The sequence below is a fragment of the Erythrolamprus reginae genome, chromosome 1 (genome assembly GCF_031021105.1).
Source record: "Erythrolamprus reginae isolate rEryReg1 chromosome 1, rEryReg1.hap1, whole genome shotgun sequence".
Classification (NCBI taxonomy): domain Eukaryota; kingdom Metazoa; phylum Chordata; class Lepidosauria; order Squamata; family Dipsadidae; genus Erythrolamprus; species Erythrolamprus reginae.
Genome location: NC_091950.1, coordinates 278,335,543 through 278,347,768, shown reverse-complemented (window position 1 = coordinate 278,347,768; position 12,226 = coordinate 278,335,543).

Below are 12,226 nucleotides of genomic sequence, written 5' to 3'. Positions count from 1 at the left end.
GGACGGAGGGTGGGAAGGAAGGAAGGAAAGAGGGAAGGGACAGGAACAGAGGAAGGAAGCAAGGAAACTTATGAAAGGGGAGAGTAAGAGAGGAATGAGTGAAGGGAGGGAGGGAGGGAAGAAGGTGGGAAGGAGAAAGAAAAGAAGAAATAGAGGAAGGGAAGGTAAAAGAGAGAAAGAAAAAGAGCAAGCAAGCAAGCAAGCAAGCAAGAAAGAAAGAAAGAAAGAAAGAAAGAAAGAAAGGGGGAAGGGACAGGAACAGAGGAAGGAAGCAAGGAAACTTATGAAAGGGGAGAGTAAGAGAGGAATGAGTGAAGGGAGGGAGGGAGGGAAGAAGGTGGGAAGGAGAAAGAAAAGAAGAAATAGAGGAATGGAAGGTAAAAGAGAGAAAGAAAAAGAGCAAGAAAGAAAGAAAGAAAGAAAGAAAGGGGGAAGGGACAGGAACAGAGGAAGGAAGCAAGGAAACTTATGAAAGGGGAGAGTAAGAGAGGAATGAGTGAAGGGAGGGAGGGAAGAAGGTGGGAAGGAGAAAGAAAAGAAGAAATAGAAGGGAAGGTAAAAGAGAGAAAGAAAAAGAGCAAGAAAGAAAGCTGCAAGCACCCCCCCGAGCCCCCCAGGCCGGCTGCAACCTTTTAAAACACGCGCGCCGCTTCGCAGCTGTCTCCTGAAGCCGAACACGGAAGTTAGCGTTTGGCTTCAGGAGACAGCTCCTTGGCGCTTGTATCTCGAATTTGGGCTTGTAAGTAGAACAAAAATATCTCTCCCCTCCCAGCTCTTATCTCGAGTTGCTCTTAAGTAGAGCAGCTCTTATGTCGGGGTTCCACTGTATATGGAAAGATCAGTATGCGGTTATCTCATGTTTACATATAAATTAACATTGCACTATTAATTCCTCTCTTTAATTAAACTTGAATAGTTTTCTTTAAGGCTTTCTGTATGAAATTGCAGTTGTGTTTTATGGAAAACCCATTTTGAAACATGAAAATGAAAAATCTATTTTCTCAGTATATATTTTGCAAAAATGTTTTGCGATGAAGAATTGTGTAGATCGTCATATTATTGGTCTAAATCTATAGTTCTGTAATGATGGTTTATTAAAAACCAAGCAGCAGTATAAAAATCCAAGCAATTTTATAATAAATTTGTTCATACATGTTGACTTAAGCCTAGAATTAATTGTACCATGTTCTCAAGAACATAACCATTTAAAGAAAATCACAGTCAATATTTATGATGATACATTGGGATGGAGGCAGGCAAGATTTTATTGCTTTGATGCTAAAGTTAGATGACTGACATCAGGGATATAAAGCAGTAAGGGAACTAAGAGGCTATTTTGCACACAAGTCTTATTCAATAAGCCATGTTTGGTTTTTCATGTTTTCCTAGAACAAATTTAAAATATTACTTTTCTAGAATTATGAGACACACCTATCTCTCCCTCTTTCTATTAAACTGCATCTTAACAGTTCTTATTTTCCAACAATAATTATTATTTTGATCAGCAGGTTTTGGGATGCTATTATCCTAACTACATATTACTAAAGCATAGCTATCCATGCCTGCCTTTTTATCCCAGAATTTATATCATGCTAAGGTCTGATTCTGGATTCTTCTAGAGTAGAAGTGTCGCACACTGGCCATGCCCACCTCCATTTTAGCAAAGGGGGGGAAAGTTCCAATATATCACATGACAACATTTGTATGCCTCCCCGAGTCTACGGAGAGGGGCGGCATACAAATCTAATAAATAAATAAAATAAATAAACATGACATCATGAGTTTGACACCTCTGTTGTAGTGTTACATAAACTAATAAATCATTCCTATTTTTCTATAATCAGTAACATAGATTATTGTAGTTTTCACACTACTAGTAAACATACACACACATAAACAGAAAGTTTGATAAACTTAGGAGTTAGTAGATGCTTTGTACTCCTCAACCCACTTTGCAATAGATTAAGGCACCCATAGGCATTTGTCACAAGGATCACACACTGTTCAGACTCTGGATTAACATTTTAGCTGAATTTTGAAGCATTTGATTTCAGATTTGACTTGACTTCACAACAAATCCTTCTGTACTGTATTTCAAAAGTACCATGTTTTCTTGTATTTGCTGAATATTGTTGCCTTGAATATCTAGTTGCTAATGCTTTACTAGTTTAGATTATGTACTAATGCATTGTAGCATATAGCTCATAAAATACTTGGCTGCATCAGGCAAAATGAGCATAAAACCATAATGCAAGTATAGCAACATAGGAAGCATCTCCTTAGCAACACTGAGCCTTATAAAATATATCATTTGATGTAGATGTTACTTTATCTAATTTTACTGAAAAATAAAGTTCTATAAGCTAATAACTTCCATACTTAGTCCAAAATGTTATTTAGCTTTTGTAGTTCTGTATCTGTATCTGACTTACTGCTTGAAATCTATTGCAAGTTTTATTACTGTTTAAATATTTTTAAAGTGTACGAAAGGCCATGAAATGGTCACCTTAAGAGGGTCATATTAATACTAAAGCAATAGAACACTTACTTTGTAACTAGAAAAGTGATCTCTACCACAGAGCCAAATGTTCAAATGTGAATTTCTTATATTTTTGACAATGAATTTCTTTGCTTGACATTTTAATGTGTGAAAAAGGATTTATGTTTATAAATGTCTAAAAGCTAAGCAACAGTTCAATTAGGAAACTATTCAGTATGTTTCTGATTATATCTGCCCATCCCATCAGACCCAATAGAAAAAGTATGTTGCAGATTCTATCTAATAAGGAGTTTCACCTGGCAGGACTCAGGAGACAGAAAAACATATGGCTTTTAAGAACAAATTATGGCTTCCACTTGTTGAAATGTTTAATGTATACAACTGTGAATGTTTAATATCTGTTTGTGAATATTTGCTCTGTATGATGATTTTGGATAATTTCCCCCCTTCTTTGGGCATTTTTTAATATTTAGGTACTACAAGAATCAGTAAATCCTATCACCAAAATAAATTAATGAAAAAGTAAACCTCAATTGGAGAGAAAGCCAAGTTGGTTTTATTTCCTGCTTCAAGTTATTGGTGAAGACACTCTTTGAAAGGTTCAAACTATGAGGATAATAAAAAGTAGCAATTAAGAAAAACTACTTTAAGAAAACTTAGATGTAGTAACTTATTTTCAGCATCATTAAGCAAGTTTTTAAAGTCCTATTTTAGATGAGTATGGACCACGTAGATGCATTAAGCATGACAGTCTCTTTTAAAACAGTGTTATACATTTTATCAAGAAGTCTTACTTCTATAGCATTTCATATCTGATGGCTAAAAAATGCTTTTTAGTACCATATGCCAGGGAATGTGGCATCCATGTGCATTTCTTTTCTTTTATTTATTTATTTATTTGATTTTTATGCCGTCCTTCTTACTCAGGGCGGCTTACAACCTGTTAGCAATAGCACTTTTTTTAACAGAGCCAGCCTATTGCCCCCACAATCCGGGTCCTCATTTTACCCACCTCAGAAGGATGGAAGGCTGAGTCAACCTTGAGCCGGTGATGAGATTTGAACCGCTGACCTTCAGATCTACAGTCAGCTTCAGTGGCCTGCAGTACAGCACTCTACCTGCTGCGCCACCCCGGCTCACTTTTCTTGAAGGTAGACCCACAATCTTTAAGCATTGGCTGTAAGAAGCTGCAAACATGTGCCACTCACGTGCCCGTATGCATTATGTTGGCTTTCAAATACTAATTCCTAGACAGTTGTGCTACTTAAGAGTAATTTCAAGTTATTTTTATTTCCTCTTTTTCTTGGCCCGCAGCTTCAGTGGAATCTGAATGCTTACTTTTCAAAAGATGTAACTCTTTCCTTTCTGTGCCCATAATGTTTTTGGAAACAGAACTTCAAGCTGGATAGAATTCAATGATGGTATTAATAATCATTACTTGCACTTTGTTTCAAGGAAAAAAAATATAATTTCATGAATTCCTAGTAGGAGAAAAAAAAATCAAGTGTATGAATTATGATAACGGGGATGTTGCAACAGTTATCAGTGTGAAAAGTGGCCATAAGTTACTTTTTCTAGTGCTGTTATAACTTAGTAGTCACTAAATGAACTGTTGTAACTTGAGGACTACCTGTATTGAATATATTTTTCCTACTTTGCATCAAGAGTGTAGCACATAGCCACAAAATATATTAAAAATTAAGAAAGTAGCTTTACATTAAAAATAGCTGGCATTTTATAAGAAAAGAAAATATCATAGGATTTAGGCCTTTTTAAAAACTTTTTTTTAAAATGGAGATCTTTTGGATTATCTAGAGCAGTGTTTCCCAACCTTTTTTGAGCCGCGGCACATTATTCACATTTTCAAAATCCTGGGGAACATTGAGCGGGGGGCCCCCCCCAAAAAGTTTGGACAAAAAAATATCTCTTCCTCCCCTTCACTCTATTTCTCTCTCCCTCCCTCTTTCTCTCCCTTCCTCTTTCTCTCTCTCCATCCCTTTCTTTCTCCCTTCCTTCCTCTTTCTTTTGCTCTTTCTCTCTCCCTCCTTCCCCCCTATGCTGTCTCTTTCTTTCCTTTCTTTCTCTCTCTCATTCTGTCTCTCTTGCTACATTTCTTTCTCTCTTCCTTCCTTCCTCTCTCTTTTGCTCTTTCTCTCTCCCTCCTTCCCCCTCTTGCTGTCTCTTTCTTTCTCTTTCTCTCTCATTCTGTCTCTCTTGCTGTCTCTTTCTTTCTTTCTTCCTCTCTCTTCGCTCTCTTTCTCTCTCCTCCTTCCCCCCTCTTGCTCTCTTTCTTTCTCTCTCTCTCTCATTCTGTCTCTCTTGCTATCTCTTTCTTTCTTCCTTCCTTCCTCTCTCTTTTGCTCTCTTTCTCTCTCCCTCCTTCCCCCTCTTGCTGTCTCTTTCTTTCTCTCTCTCTCTCATTCTGTCTCTCTTGCTATCTCTTTCTTTTCTTCCTTCCTCTCTCTTTTTCTCTTTCTCTCTTCCTCCTTCCCCCCTCTTGCTGTCTCTTTCTTTCTTTCTCTTCTCTCTCTCTCTCATTCTGTCTCTCTTGCTATCTCTTTCTCTCTCTTCCTTTCTTTTTCTCTTTTGTTCTCTCTCTTCCTTTCTTCTCTGCGGAGGCCGGCAAAGCTTTTTCCGGCTGGGGATAGGGCGCGCACACGCACGCACCCCCGACGTTCCAAAGAACCTTCTCCGACCTTCGCTGTGAGAAGGTTTTCTCCGAGCGCTCGCCGCCGTTGCAGCCACCACTGCGGGAGGAGCTGGAGAAAGGGGCAGATCGGGTGGGCCGGTGGGCGTCAGCGGCGAGAAGCCAGGTGCGCGAGGAGAGCGGAGGCACTGGGGGTGGGGGCAGCCGCGGAGCCAGCCTCCACACTTTCATCGCTCCCCACTCCAAACTCCCAACACCCAGCTCCTTACGCGGAAGAATTAAGCTCTCCTTTTTCTTGCCTTCCTTCTTTGGGGCCCAGCAGGTTTGTGCCGGAAGCAGGAGCCGGGGGACAGCTGCGAGTGAGAGCTCCAGGTCCGAGGCACCGGCAGCGCCCTGCCCAGCTGGAGCTTCCCTAGGAGCTTCGCGGCACACCTGCCCGTGTGCCGCCGCACACCGGTTGGGAAACGCTGATCTAGAGTCCTCATGAACCACAATTGATAACTCTCAGTCTAGTATTTGTAGATGAGGTTTCCCAAAATCTGACAATCTGAGTATAAGTCTCAGCTCATGCAATGGCTAATGATGATTTGTGTTGTGGTTTTGGTTTTTTAACCTTAGGTGCAGATTAAGGGCACACTGTTATTTCTTTTTTGCTTTATATTCTTATGCTATTTTTAATTATTGCTACTGGTACTTGCCCAAAATCATGAACTTGAGATTGGCAGCAAGCAAACAAACAAATATTTTCATTCAGGTATGAGACTGATGCTCTTTCTTCAGAAAAGCAGGATAAGGAAGGTTAGTCCTGATTAGACTAACTCTTTTTTTTTGCCAAAATTATCAAATTGGTTTTTTTTAAATGCATTACACAGAATTTATGCTCGTTATATTTCCAGAATCATATGAGATACTTGATTAGAACAAAATAAAATTAACATCGCTCCCCAGAAGGGAACTTTTCCAATTCATCTTCAGCACTAAACAACTCAAAACGAGGGCTATGCCAAATCACATAACATAAGACATTATACGTACACATCAGTTATAAAAACAGGCTGATTAGTTTTTATAGCATTTGTCTTCAAAAATAAACACTAGTAACTAGAAAATTATTCATCAGCCTACATTTAATTTAAAAAGGGAAAACATGACTCACATTCACTTTTCAATTTAAAAAATCATACATTTCAAGCAGCTTTCAAGAGTAATCACTGTTAGCTTATTTATCTAATACAACTAACCATGGTTTATTTTTCTGGGTTCATGTGCCAAGTAGACAAACTGACTTATATTGGCTGTATTCTCATATATTAAATACATATTAACCAATCAACTTAGGCCTGTGATGGTGAATCTATAGCACACGTGCCACAGGTGGCATGCGGAGCCATATCTGAGGACACATGAGGTGTTGCCCTATGTCAGCTCCAGTGCGCATGTGCATGCTGGCCACCTGATTTTTGGCCTTTCGGAGAGTGGGGACAGATCGTTTTTACCTTCCCCAGGCTTCAGAAAAACCTCCGGAGCCTACAGATGGCGAAAAACTGACTCAATGGGCTTACTAGAAGTAGGCCATTGGGCTGTTTTTAACCCTCCCCAGGCTTGAAAATTGAAAATAATCACGAAGAGATGAAAGGAAACTTTGAAGAAGTGAAAGGAGAAATTAAGAAACTTGAAAACAAGATAGAAAAATATACAGTAGCTAACCATGAACAAAAAATAAAAAACAGGGAAAAATGGAGAGGGTGGTAAAAAGACAAGAGACAACAGAGGAAAAATTGAGAATGGTGAACAAAGAACTGGAGGGGGCGATTGGAACTCGAGAAAGCATCATATTTCTTGAGATTCCAAAATGTTTCAGAGGAGAGAGGAGAAGATACATTAAATGTAATGACTGACGTCCTTAAATAAAAAATAAAATATATAAATATAATATAAAATAAAAATAAACAAATTAATGAATTGCAAAAAAGATTGGCAAATTAGATTATAAACAAGTAGACATGTCAACAGATAAAATTAGGGAAGAAATAGAATTAGTTAAACATAGAATTAATCTATTAACACTGGAAGATTTGGCACAGAAAATTAAAACATCTAAACAGAATTATTTGAAATATGCAAATAAATCAAGCAGGTGGTTAGCATATAAATTAAGAAAAGAAAAAAAAAAGAAAAATTCATTTAATAATTAGAAGATGAGAAGGGTAATATAAACGTAACAACAGAAGAAAAAAATATAACACTTAAATACTTTAGTGAATTGTATAAAAAAGAATGAGCCAGGGTGACATACAAACGTACTTGCAACAAACAAATATTCTACCAATAACAGATTTGGATAGAAATACATTCAATGAAGAAATAACAATCACAGAGCTAGAAAAAGCAATACAAAAACAAAAGAATAACAAAACCCCAGGGCCAGATGGTATTACAGTAGAATTTTACAAGGAATTACAGAGTTAATTGAAAAAGTTGTTATTGGTAACATTTAATGAGGTTTAAAATAAAGGAGAAATTCCTAAAACATGGGCAGAGTCAACAATAATACTAATACCAAAAGATAAATCAGGAAAACAAAAGATACAAAATTATAGGCCAATCTTGCTGTTGAATGTAGACTGCAAAATGTTTGTGACATTAATGGCTGAAAGATCAAAAAATATAATCAATAAACTCATCTATTCAGATCAAAAGTTTCTTTCCAAACAGACACATCAGAAATAATACAAGAATGACCTTGGACGCATTAGAATATTATGAAGTAAGCCCAGAGAAACCTGTAGCTTTCATGTTCCTCAATACCCAAAAGACTTTTGACAATCTAAATTCCTTATAAATAAATTAGAAATTATGAATTTCAGTTAAAAATATATTGGAATGATTAAAACATTATATTCTATACAAGCGGCCAGGATAATTATAAACAATGATTTAACTGATAAATTTGATGTCAAAAAAGGAGTTTGACAAGGATGTCCATTGTTCCCCTTGTTATATATATTTACCATAGAAACACTGTTACACAAATTAGGGAAAATCCAAATATCAAAGGACTTAAAGTTAAACAACAGGAATATAAACTTTAGGCCTTCGTGGACGACTTGGTGTTTATAACAGAAAATCCTCTAGAAGTAGAGATAAAACTGTTAGAAGAAATAAATAAGTTTGGAAATATAGCGGGCTTTAAAACTAACAAGAAGAAGCCTAAAATAATAGCTAAAATAAACAAATTCAAGAATTAGAAGTAAAATTAGAAATCCAAGTTAAAAAATTAATATTTAGGAATAATACTGACAGCTAAATGTTCAAGAATTAAGGAAGACAAGTATATAGAATTAAATAAACAAATAGAAAAAGATTTGGAGAAATGGAATAAATTACCTATTTCATTGATAGGGAGAATTGCAACTATTACTACTTTATTTGTTCCAAACCATTCCAATAAAATTAGATAGAAAATATTTTGGAAGTTTAAACAGGATGATATCAAAATTTATTTGGGTAGGGAAAAAAACCTACCCTACCTACCTATTTACAGGATAACAGAAAACAAGGAGCTTTGGACTGCCAGACTTGGAAATATATTACCAGGTAGCTATATTGCAATGGATAATGGATTGGATACTTTTTAGTAATAAGGGAATACAGTACTAGTACTCGAGGGACATGATCTATAAGTTGGATGGCGTGGGTTCTTATGGGATGAAAAACATAAAACACATTTCTATTTCCATAATCACAAAATTAGAGAATTGCTATATAAAACATGGGCCAAAATAAAACACTAACATTATAAAGAAATCTCAATTTGGTTCTCCAGTATGGAAGCAATTATCCACCCCAACACAACAGAAAAATATAAAATGGTCAGACATGCGGAAATTCTAGATGGACAAGGAAATTTAAAAGATATTGAAACTTTGAATCAACAAGGAATCAAAATTGACTGGTGGCCATATTATCAGACTAGATCTAGATTAAAGGAAGATGAAAGAAAATTTGGGGTAACAAAAGAGAAATCAGGATTAGATAAAATCTTATTGGGGCCTGGGGAAAAAGGATAACAATTTATAAACATTTAGTAAATTATAAAATGGAGGAAGAAATGGTTAAGGGTAATATGATAAGAATTTTGGGGATAATATTAACTTGGACCAATGGGAAAAAATTTGGAGTAAAAATTATAAATTAACCAAAGTAGCCTCATAGAAAGAAAATCTTTATAAAATGTATTACAGATGGTACCTACCACAGAAAGATTGGCCAAAAATAGTATCAAAATATGAACCCCAAATGTTGGAAATGCCAACATATAAATGGAATATTGGTGGACCTGCCCAGTAGTCAAAAAATTCTGGAAAAAGATACACATCTGGCTTGAAGAAATAACAAAATAATAAATAACAGAAAATTAATATGAAACCAGAAGTATTTTTAATAGGAATATTTGATTAAAAATAGAAAGAAAATATTGGTATATTATACTACATATACTAACAGCAGTAAGAATATCCCGGGCACAACATTGGAAACAAGGTGATGTACCAACTGACAACATAATTATTAGAAAATTTTTAAAATGTGCATGCAAGTCCAATAGATAGATAGATAGATAGATAGACAGACAGACAGACAGACAGACAGACAGACAGACAGACAGACAGACAGACAGACAGACAGACAAATAAATTGACAATAGAATTAAACCAGAAAGAGGATTCAGAATATTTTGAAGTTTGGAATTTGTTCTATAATTAGTTGGAAAGGAAGAATAAAAAGAAGAAAGAAGAAGTATAAATGTCTATATGAATGTTTAGCTAAAGAATGAATATAGGATTTTATGAATGTTTAGTTAAAGAATGAATACAGTATAGGATTTTATAAATTTGAATGTAATGGATATATGTACTTACCAAGTTATTTATTTATTATTTGAATTTATATAAATATATAAATAAATAAAAACTGTAAAGGAAATACGTACAGTTTATGTGAACTATATATAAATGAAAATTTAATGTTAAGACAATTTACTATAGAAATGCCAAAGAGATTAATATGTGTATTTGTAAATGTGTTGCTTTGTCTTATTTATATGTTTGTCCTTATTTCAATGTTTTTTAATGTTTATATTTAATAAAAATCATTAAAAAAAACCTCAGGTAAAATGCTCACCGTTTGGGCGTGCCTGCTGGTGGTCAGAGAGCCAGTAGCGACAGCAACACAATGCTTTGCTCACCTGTCCGGAGGCCACCATTTGGGTTCTTTTACTCACTGTGCTTGCGCAGGACGCTTGATCCATGCTCAAAGAGTAACAGAACTCAAATGGCAGCGCCCCGGCGGTTGGGTGAAGCCTCGCATTGCCATCGCTCCTGGCTCTCTGACCACCAGCATGCACGCCCGAACCGGGAGCATTTCATCCATGTTAAAACTACAACTCCTCAACCAGCTAATTATGGAAGTTACTGTTCTACACATCTGGAAGATGGGATTGGGAGAGGATGACTTACAGGTAAATTCAGATCTTCAAACATATTGCATGCGCCTTAGTTATGTTATATTAGCATTTTTATAGAAAAAAAATCATTGCAGCCATTTTTTTCTCAAAGAGACATTGCTTATCACTTTTAAAAGCAAACATAATATAAGAGTCAAAACTACATCCTGTCACGGAAAAAAGAATCTATACTGTAACACAAGTACAATAATTGGCTCAAAGAAGATACTCATCAAGTTTTCTTTTTCAAATATTAAAGATGGTCTTCACTACCCAAATCCTTATCAGAAAAAGCTGTATTATACCATGTTCAATTTTCCCCCATCACCTGTTTCTCATGAAGCAATCTATCCATTCCCAAACTAAAAGATCAGCAATGAATCCTTTGCCAATTTTCATGGATGCGTCCATTGACTCTATTTTAAATTTCTTTGACAAGGCAGGTCCATTTCTACATTCTGCTGAAGTTAGGCACTAACAGCTGGTTGCGAAAAGACACATGTATTGGAACAACAGTTGAATACGCACAAAGTTGGACAACATGCATGCACACACTACCATGAACACCACACAAAGATAACTATTGATTTGTTTTGTCACGTACGTATTGGTGGTATACAAAGATATGATATTTATATACATGATACTAGTAAAAGAGAAACATTAAGACGGGACGGAAGGCACACTGATGCACTTATGCACGCCCCTTACTGACCTCTTAGGGATCAGGAGAGGTCAACAGTGGATAATCTAAGGGTAAAGTTTTGGGGGCTAGGTGAAGATACTACAGAGTCCTCCGATGCTCAACACCTGAGTACAATTTTTACTTCACAGTTTGCTAAGTCTTTATTTTTACTTCACAGTTTGCTAAGTCTTTATTATCTCAACCTTACACAGAAGTAAAATCAAAGGCTGCCATCATATTACTCAGCCTTCTAAGGTCGGTAAAATGAGGACCTAGAGAGGGCTGTAAAGCACTGCGAAGCGGTATATAGGTCTAAATGCTATTGCTAATATATAAATAAGATGATACTGGATCGACAGAGTGCTGACCAGATGTTCTTGCCGATCTCCGCGTTGCAATCGGAGAATCCTTACTGACGTTTACCCATCTCCCCCCCCCCAAAGCGTTTCCTAATTCTATCCACAGTATTAGATGCGAGAGCTGCTGTCGCCACTTTCCCAGGTGTTCGAGCATCTTGGACTACACAACACCGCACCTGCGAGAGTTCGGACTGGGTCAAAAAAAGCCGGGATGCGAATGAGAAAGAAAGGGGGGAGGGAATTCATCCTCCTTTTCTTCCCCCTTGATTGGCTCGTGCTGACGGGACGCTCCGGACCGCCCTCGTCTCATTGGTTCAAGCCTCTGCCATTCCCCTGCAGCTAATTGGAGGAGCTCGAGCGTGGAAGAAGATGGAATCCCGGAGGAGGGGTTCAAAGCAGAAGCAGCGCGGGAGGAGATTGGGGGGGGGGGGAGAATTTATTCTCCCGCCGGCCACCTGCAAGCGGGGCGCTCGCGCGCGCTCTTCGACATTTGGCAGGACAAGAGAGGCCATGGGGGGTGGGGGAAGGGAAG